The sequence below is a fragment of the Porites lutea genome, chromosome 8 (assembly GCF_958299795.1).
Source record: "Porites lutea chromosome 8, jaPorLute2.1, whole genome shotgun sequence".
Classification (NCBI taxonomy): domain Eukaryota; kingdom Metazoa; phylum Cnidaria; class Anthozoa; order Scleractinia; family Poritidae; genus Porites; species Porites lutea.
Genome location: NC_133208.1, coordinates 10,610,569 through 10,620,568, shown reverse-complemented (window position 1 = coordinate 10,620,568; position 10,000 = coordinate 10,610,569). Strand labels below are relative to the sequence as shown.

The 10,000-nt window shown below is 40.1% G+C and overlaps 1 protein-coding gene across 1 annotated transcript in view; it reads left to right on the top strand.

The window, feature by feature from the left end:
- The window catches only part of LOC140945180 (uncharacterized), a 34,117-nt gene that overhangs the window by 16,522 nt on the left and 7,595 nt on the right, over positions 1 to 10,000 (top strand). The gene's annotated exons all lie outside the window — the stretch shown is intronic.

Below are 10,000 nucleotides of genomic sequence, written 5' to 3'. Positions count from 1 at the left end.
TGGGCTATATCCTCATATTCCCCGTGAGGAGGGATTACAGGCCCTAAGGGAGGCTTTGACAAACTCCCCGGATGATTTGGCCAGGTTAGCACTTACTAACAATAACCTTTCATTAGTGGAAAACATTACTTACAACTCCGGGGAAATGCTATCGGTACTAAACATTTTCAAACATTTTCATGGGGAAGGTGGAATCGGGATTGCTGGAACAATCCCCTGGCTACGAAACCTTTGTTCTGGCGTAGATTTAAAGGCTTAGGGAGTTTATGGAACGTATGAACTTGTTTCATAACACTATTAAGTTTGCCTTTCAATGGTCGGATACTTGCGTCAATTTTCTAGATATTAGTGTCTTGTTGAATAACGGTATACTTTCCACAGAATTATATACTAAGCCAACGGATAAATACCAGTATTTGTTTTACACTTCATGTCATCCACACGCTTAGAAGAAAGGTATACCGTTTGGGCAAGCCTTAAGGATACAACGTATTTGTTCTTCTGATGCCCTTTTAATAAGCGCGTGGAGGACGTGGAGGAGTTGTGTAGTTTTCTTGTTACCAGGGGTTATGTAAGGGAGCATGTTAGACGAGAAATAGATAGAGCACGGCGCATTCCTAGGGAGGAAGGTGCGTAATAACAATAAACGGATTCGTTTTGTAGTTATCTTTCACCCCGAGCTTCCTAACATGGCAACGATTCTGCACAGGCTCCACCCTGTTTTGCAGGCGGTGGCGGGACGCGATTGAGCAGGTTCCCATGGTGGCTTTCCGGGGACCAAAAAGTCTTAAGGATATGCTAGTGCATTCCAAGCTTATTAATAAGACAGCAGGGGGTATTAGGGGTTGTGTAAGGTGTGGGGACAGAAGATGTGAGGTATGTGATTTCCTTGTTGAGGGCACGGACTTTAAAAGTAACGATACTGATAGTAATTTAACTTGAACCTTGATCGTAGCTCTGTTCATGTACTGTATCTTTTGTCGTGTGCTAGATGTGCTATCCAGTACGTTAGGTTCAACAATTACCAAGTTCAGGACTAAGATTTAAAAATCATAAGTCGCGACTTAATGCACATAGGAGGCTGTCAGCGGAGAACAAGTTTGAGGCCAAAGATTTTTTACTGCCAATTACATAACTCGCAGTATCCAACCTATCCCGTCTCAAGCCCGGGATCAGTCTTTCACCCGTGTAGCCAAATGAGGGGAAATACGAGAAGATATTGGACGCAGCAGACTTTACCAATAGTGAGACTTGTTCCTTCAAAAGGCTTTATGATGCCTTCCGTAAAACGTTGCTCAAGGCAGCCAAAAATAATCTAAGACAACCCACTACGAGAGCCGAGTTCCGTCTAATAGGCGCGCTGATTTCAAACTGGCATAAACAGAGAATTATGGGAAGTTATGAAAAGCGTTTTTTGGGGGGGCTGAGGGGGGTTAGGTTAATAGCCGATGAGAAACTCATGAGTCTATCTACTATAGCGTATTTAGTAAATATTAGGTAAACAATAAATAAATAAAAACTAACATTGAAAAAAAAAAAACCATGCTCCACCACCGGTAAAGGTATATGAGAGGAAGTTCTATAGCCATGTTTTAGCAAATCCAGTCAGATATAAATGACTGTATATCTGTGTGTTATTTTGCTAAAAGGTGCCCGCTAAGTTTTCGCTCGAACACGGGCATCGCCCGTGTTCAAGCAAGTGTAGCCGGAAAAAAGCCAGGGGGCTTGCCGTCTTGCTAGGTGTCAGCAGAGAGCCCAGGCCCAGACCTGTCCGTGGGTGGGTGACTGACTTGTTTTGTATCTAAACCAGGGGGTAGGGAGGGGCGATTTTGTCACTTTGATTAGAGTTTCATGTCAGAAAGCAGTGCAAAGTCAGAGGATTTTTCCTATGGGCTAGCCCAGCCAAATCAATGCTGTAACTCGTAATCTTAACACTACTAGAAGAGCTTGGGGGAAGTGATTGACTAGTCATAAGCTTCATGGGTGGGGAGGGTGAGCAGTTGCTCCTTGGACTTGGCTGTCTAGAGTACAGGCACCTTGCATGAAATCCACACAGATATATAAAATAAATTACAAATGATGACTATTCACTGGGCCGTTTCTTTTTGATCCACCCACATTTTGATCTCAGTTAGTGGTCTTCTTCAGTGTGACCAACTTACCTTTAACGTACAACACTGTTTAAATTGCTGAATTGCTAAGACAACTCACGCGCTTAAAAACTGAAAAGATTACTAAGACGCAGACAATGATGTGACATTTTCCGTAGATAGTCTATCTACGGAAAATGTCACATCATCGTCTGCGCGCGCCCATGCGCGTCTTTTTGTTTTGGCTATAGAAACCATTATCTTCATTCAACCCCCTGTAGTGGCACCATTCTTAATTTTTAGACTTAATGTTCTTCCTTTTCAAGCAACTTCTTCTCTCCTTTGACCCAGTCTATCAGTTGTATACTAGGCGTTGTGACTGTATATTTAAGAAATATATTCCATGTTCCCGCGCGGCTGTTCAGAAATAGACCACAGGTGAACTCATAATGTTTTAACAGAAGCATGTAACCCTGAAGCGTATAATTCTGCTCCAATGTAGGAGTTTTTAGGAGAACCAATCAAAATTCACTCCCTAATATGGAATTACTGATAAGCAAGAATGTCGCGCTAGAATTATGAAAACTTTGTATCGCAATGTAAACGAAGCCCTACAAAGGGAAATTCTAGTTTTACGAAACTGTAATTGAAAAATTTGACCAAAATCGGAATATTATTCCCAAAATGGCCAGGACTGATTTCCTCTAGACAAGAACAAAGTCGACTTATCATGATAAGCATCTTACCGGCCTGACTAAAGCTACAACAAGTTGCAAACGTACTTGAGACACTGTACCATATTTTGGCTTAAATGGCCTGCCCATGATCTTGTTCTTGTGATACCCTCCACCCCTTATCAAAGTTGCTTGCAATACAAGGCCATGCTCAAAACTTGGAGGAATAACTCAGAATGGAGGGGAGGAGGGAGGTGAGTGTTATATTTTACAGACGTGTAACAAGCAGCGATTTGAATTGGGAAAGGTCGGTTTTTAGTGGGAGTGCCTCAACATATTTGCAACTGGTTGTAACGCGTGCTCAAAGTGTATGCATCAACATTACTCGACTTTATTTTTTACCTAATGGTTTTCTCAGGCTCATGGCAAAGAATGACCCCTTTGAGGGAGACATTTGCTCGAGACTGATAAATTGGTTCTGCTCATGCGCAGTTTAAATGAGCGGGCTACGAGGCTGAATGAAGAAGGCAAAACAAAATGGCGGGCCGAAAAGCGTCTCTCGTCCCGTGGAAGGTTTTTTATCGCGGAATAGCGAGCCACGTGATTTATTATCACACTCTGGATCCTACACTCCTGTCCGACTTTTTGTATAAGAATCCTTAAAACGGAGTTTGTTTTGCCTAAGGTTTTCTCTGGATCCAGTTCTTCATCACGATCATCAGCATGTTGTTGTGCAGATTTGCAGTGTACAATTCGTACAGAAGTTGACTGCCAACAAACATATGGAACATTTTTCAAATGCTAAACATGAAACCGGGCGCAACCTATTAAAATTTTCGACAAATTTGGGATTTACAGATTCAAAGATTACTTGTTTATTTGGGCCCGAAATGATGGATATTCTTTGTGGCTGTATTTCCCACCATCGCCGTTTTCCTTCTTTTCTTGGTCGTTTTGCAGGACCTCTACACAACACAACACAAACGTAATGAAAAATTACAAAAAGGGCCAGGGCGCCCATCAAAATCGCCAAGTCTGCAAAGAAGTACTTTTCAAACGCCGATTTATATATATTTTTTCGCTCGAACACGTACTAATTTGGAGCTTAAATGTTTATTAGATCCTGGGCTTTCGATATAAACCCGTACATATTTCAATTACGTATGTTTTAAACGATTAGGCGGCTTGAAGTGATGACCGTGTTTTGGCCGAGTAGTCAATGCTAGTCACGGGCTCTTTCAAGTTCTACGACTTCAAGGCCCAATTTACGCGTTTTATTTTTCACTTGCCCAACTTATTTTACGACTTCCAGATAGAGTAATAAGTAAGTATCGTAAATGTAACCCTACATTTAGAGAAAGTAATCGTTAACTTTCTCGAATTTTGCTTTTCGCTTAAAATTAACAATAATCTATATGATATTGGGACACTATTTATGGGCTTGGGAACGAAAAAAAAATTGGACGCAAATGTCACATAATTTTTTGGCATGACTATCGTTGTATGAAGAGCAATATGCAAAGGTACTTCAGAATAGCATTTAAAATGTTTTGCAGTGTATACTGAGACGGAAAACTACTTATCAAGCAAGAAGATATATTTTTACTGGAAGTCTTCGCAAAGAAAATTATTTGTACACTGCATGTGCAGCTCAGCGCGCGCAAATGTCTCCACCATCTGTAAATGTTAATGGTTCTACGTGTACTATTGCGTTATAAATGTACTTCAAGAATTGTTAAGGAATGCAAAAAATCCGGTTTTAGCTATTTTAGACACGGTTCCTCAGTTTTCTTATTTGATATTTGGGCAGAAAAATTTCCGTGCTTTTGACTGGACGGCTAAAAAACCCTTGTATGGTTCTAAACAAATAAGAAGGATTTAGACGCTTCAGGGTTATATATATGCCTTAGGTGGTAAAAACAAAGAAGGCTCAATCCGAATTGATCTCACAAACATTTTCAAAACCGTGCGCCATGTTGAACAAAACAAAGAAAGCAAGCGTCCTGTGACGTCGTCCATACGTAGGCAACGACCAATCACAGCGGGCTTAGCATTCACATCATTGTATAAATACATGTACATAACTGTATACAAATACACTACAATTTAATTTACTGGAATACTTTTTCATCCCTGTGAATACATCTGGGTTTCTTAATTGTTACTGCATAAGAGGCGGTGGTGTTGGTGCATGCTTTCGTGAGTCAGTAGACGTCAAGAGGATGGCGGACATTGAAACTTTACAGCCCGATTTGAAGGGTCTGACTCTGCGGCGACCAGGAAAAAATAGGTACAGTAAGATCCCCTTTGCGGTAATATATCGTTCTACTTGTCTTCCTACTCCTCGAGAATGTCTTGACAGATTGGAGTTACTACTTTGTTACATAAACTTCTGATGGTTAAAACAAAAATCAAGAACCAAGAACTGAAGACGTCTTGAGTAACATTCCTCAACAGATGTCTATAAAGTGTGCTTCTGATATTTTGCATAGGGTGGCCGCTCCCAGAGATAGTCTGTTGTGGACTCACGGGGACAATTACTTGCAGAAGTCCGGCAAGAAACATCGCTGTCAGCCTATTGAGGATTTAGTCTATTTAATACCCTCTCACAAAGATGACGTGACGAAACCTGGTGAGCTGAATACGTTTCTTGATAGACTTGGTAGTGACACTGAAAACGACAGTGAGGTCATAGAAAGTGGCAGCTCTGAAAAGACGACCACCTTTTACTCTATAAATCCCTGTAAACATTACAAGAATTCCAGTTTCTAAGGGACATGTCCAGTGTGCGCTCAAGAAGAGAAGTTCTATCTAAGATAGCCTTCGTCGACGGATGACACGATTGTGAAGCAATCACACGCAAAAACGCGAAGACATTGGAAACAACTTTTTATTCTCCTTCTACAAAGGAAAATAAAATAATGATTGCCCGTTATTGTTTCATTGTAGTAAAGGTTGAAATAAAGCACTCTCTTATATTACTATGCACAATCTAGACAACTGAATCAAGCATTTTCTGAAAATTCTTGGTCATGTTCAGGAATGAGTCCCGCTGAGCAAGTCGAAAACGCACCTCACGTGGTCCCTCGTTTTCGCGGCGTGCGTGCAAAACATTCAGGAGCTCCTATACCTAAAGGGCGTCTCTAGAAGTTCAAATGTTGAATCTCCCCCTAACAGGATTCAATGAGTCTTAACTTTAATAGTTTGCCAATACAAAGGACTGTAAGTATATTGACAGGGAAATCCAAAACAGCAAACTAGTTCCCTCATTGAAGGCTTACCTAAGACTCACAATAAAATAAAATAAAACAGCTAAAAAAATCATAAATGCCGAAACAAGAGGCAATTATGTAAAATACTTAAAATGATGTAAAATTACTATAAAATTATTAAAATTAAAATTATGTAAAATATCAAACTAAACATATAATAACAATATTAAACTAGCAAGAAAAATAAATTAAGAGAATGTAGAAATATCCTTCTGACGTAGAAATGATTTAAGGCTTTCTTTGAAAACGTTTAAAGATTCAGTCTTTCTTAACTGTAAAGGGCAAAGAGTTCCAGGATTTAGCTACTCTAAAGAAACAAGAAAACTTTAAAACATTAGTTGTTGCGTATCTGATTTTAAACTGATAATTAGCTTGTCTGAGATTATATAAATGAAAAAATTTTATTGACAACAATGCTAACTATTAAAATCCTATTTACAATTAATTCGCTTAAAAAAAAAAAGAAAACCCTATTCAACTGCTAAAAACAAAAAAATAGTAATAATAATAATGAAATAAAAAGATATATATGAAGTAAGGAAACACATCAATAGTCCGATTTAATGGCTCCTTCAACAACTTCGACGTCGATATCAACATTTTTAATGTCACATGGCACTCTTCTTGTCCTAGAGCCTCGAAGACAAACCAACGCAGATCTCAAGAGTGCGAATGAGGTTCTGGTTCTGATCCATGAGATGGTTTTGGCATACTGCTCCCCTTTTTTGATGGCAATCAGCTGTGCTAAACGGCTATGATACTTCAAGTACTCCTTTCCCATTCCGCCAGTTGTGGTGAAGACAAAAGGTGTAAATGTTCCATGCTCGATGTCCATGACTCTCTCTGAGTAGAGACGCTTTTTCTCGTTGTCATGGATACGATAGATTTGTTGTGGCTCTAGGTCCCTATACGATACAGTATTAGGGTGACAGACCCTCACATCGAAGAATGCTGAACGATGTGGCTCCCAGAAACCACGCGCGTGGATATCTAACCTCGCATCCTGAGCTTTGTTAGATCCTCTGTTTAAATGTTTGCCGGAGATGTCTCGAAGTACTGGTTCGATCTCGACATCGCTACACACCATACTCAGAAATTCAGCTTCGAGATCTCTTAGCTCGTTGTTGCGTTGAGATTATATATAGTTAGAATTGTCAGCTAACAGAAGATAATAAGACAGATCCAAATGGTATGGGCCCATCATGCATTTTTAAAAAACTAAGTCCAGAAAAAGCCTCCTTGAGGCCAAGGAAAGAAGATTCAGTTCAAACATCTGTTTGGTAACTCTTCGTTGAACTCTTTCAATTGTGTCTATCAGAAATCGTTGATGAGGAGACCAGGCCTGGCAGGCATATTCAGTATGTGGTCTGACTAAATGAATGTATAGTTTGAGTAGTACATGGGGTTGAGCCAGGTTCTCTTGATTAAACGTAGGATTTTATTTGGGATGTTTACTTTGGCCATGATATGGTTATGCCGAGAAAGATTGTGACTCGTTAACAATCCTAAGTCTTTTTTTCTGTTGACAATGCAATACGCTCGGTTCCAAGTTTTTGTGGCGCCCAGATCTGGTTTTAATGGGAGTGCGTGCTGTCCGTCTCTTTACTAATCTGACTGAGCTTGGCACCTTCTTCTCGGATTTAGGTGCCGATGATCTCACAAAAGAGTCACAAGGCTGGCCATTTAAGAGAGGAGCACTTGTGCTTGGGTCATGGGAGAATCATTTAGAACTGAGATGATCTGTCCTCCATTTCTCCTGAAAGCCCGTTCATATTGATCTTCCAGTAGGTACGATCTTTGTAATACTTCAGCTTGCGCCATTCCCTTTCACCATTTGGACGAAACGCGCCTTGTCCTCAACTTCAGGTGCATGGGCGCAAATTTCTACTTTAATTAGGCTTTGTATTATGCTGTTGCTATTGAAGCGTTTTCATGATCCACTGCCCGAGGTAACAAAAGACTTTGAGGAGTTGGTATCATCGTTCGAGTGCGTCGACTCATCAGTTACAGCGCAGGTGACACACCAATATCTTCGAATGGTGTGTTGCCATACTTGAACAGTTCTTTTGAATGGATCTTTGTTTTCTGCTGCAGCCTTATTTCTAAAGAATGCTTTTTATCGTCTGCAATCAGGGCCGCCCAACGACTGTTTTCTGTAAAATATCTGTTCGGAGAAGCAAATATTGCCTAGAATTTTCTTTTGCTTGAGCACGGCTAAAAATTTCTAGCTGAAACTTCCATTTGTGCACAACTTTCGAAGTTTATCTAAGAAATTCCCTACGATTATCTGAAGTTATATTTTTCATATTTTACTACCCAGGTTACACTTTTTTTTTAGAAAAAGGAAACCTAAAATTTTCAGATTCTCAAATGTGATGGAGAGAGGAATCAGAAAAATTCTTACTTTCGCAAAACGTTGAATTGCACCTAAAATTTTTGCGGAAAAATAATACTGAAGCCCTTGTATTTTGGAAAAGAACTAAGTTCCTTTTGGGATGACCGAACATATAAAACCGTCGTTGGGTGCCATAATCATAATATAATCTCTGGCAAAGCAAAAGCGTTGGCTCTCTCCCAGGTGTGCTCCGTGAATTTCATATTACACCTCAGCTCTCAATGATCTTAGGGCTACAGTTCGGTCTGATTTCAACAACATGTCATCCTCTAAATCCATCTCTACTCTGAAATTCCAATATTCTCGGGTAAAAACATCAACTTGTTCTTTCTCTAAAGGTCATCATTTCAAAACATACTCCATCACCACTCTTGATGTCTCATCAGTACTTAAGCTGTCCTTGAATCGTCTCAGGGTGCTGCTTTCGATTACAAGTTTCTCAACAAGATTGACGCCGATTACATCTTCGGGTTGTTAAGTGGTTCAGTTTCACTGAGAGGTTCTCTGCTAATGCAGTCTGAAATGTCCTGCTATTTTCCTGGGACAAAACGTACCTCAAGGTCATACTTGGTGAGTTTCAGCAGCATCCTCTGTAGTCTGGAAGGGGCCTCATTCAGTGGTTTCCAAAAGGTTGACAAATAGCGGTTCGTGATCTGTCTGAAAAATAACTCAGAACCGTATACATATGACTGAAACTCTTGCGCTCCCCTTACAAATGGTATTAGCTCTCTATAAATATTAGCGTACATCTTCTCCAAGGCAGTTTTTTAAACTGAGGGCATCTGGTCTGTGCTCCTGCATAATCACTGCACCAAGGCCTATGTTATTAGCATCAACACTTAGAACTGTCTCTTTACTGTTATCAAAGTATACTAACACAGAGGCACTAGTGCCGACAGAATTACAGATTGAAGTACTCCTTCTTAGGCATCTCACTGGTCGCTTTGATTTCATTGGAGTCTGCTTTCAATTTAAGCCATCTGCCGAGAAAACATGCCAACATGAAAAAAACAACAAACAAACAAACAGTAGATTTATCTAGCAACCTTTGTGGCATTACAGGTGTAGTATCGAATCCCTAATGAAAGGGTTCTCAAGTCTCCACTAAAATAGTGGGTATAAGGTGGGGAGGGAGGGTGTGTGTGAAAGGGAGTGTTGTAGACATAAAAACAAATAAAAATGGTTAATAGTGAACGACAAGAACCCGAAGTTTCAATTTTTGGGGTTAAACATCAATCCACTTTTCTGTTCCTATCTAGTACTCTTCTCACCTTTTGATAGGCATCTGTTTGATCTTCACCATGTATCAAGAAATTATCCACTATAATCTCCACAGCTAGGAACCCTATAGTTTTATTTTCCTTTGGTAGACTTCAGGAGCAGGACAAATACCAAAAGGGAGCCTTGTGAATCGCTTATCAATCACTAGCGTAGATGAAACCTAAGGCGTTTTTGCCTTTTCTTTACCAATATTCCCACCATCTTTGTGAGCTTCTCTCGTGCTAGTTCAAGAAGTGCACGTGGATTTTTTCGTGGGAGGGTTTACTAGTGGAGGACCTAACGGATCAA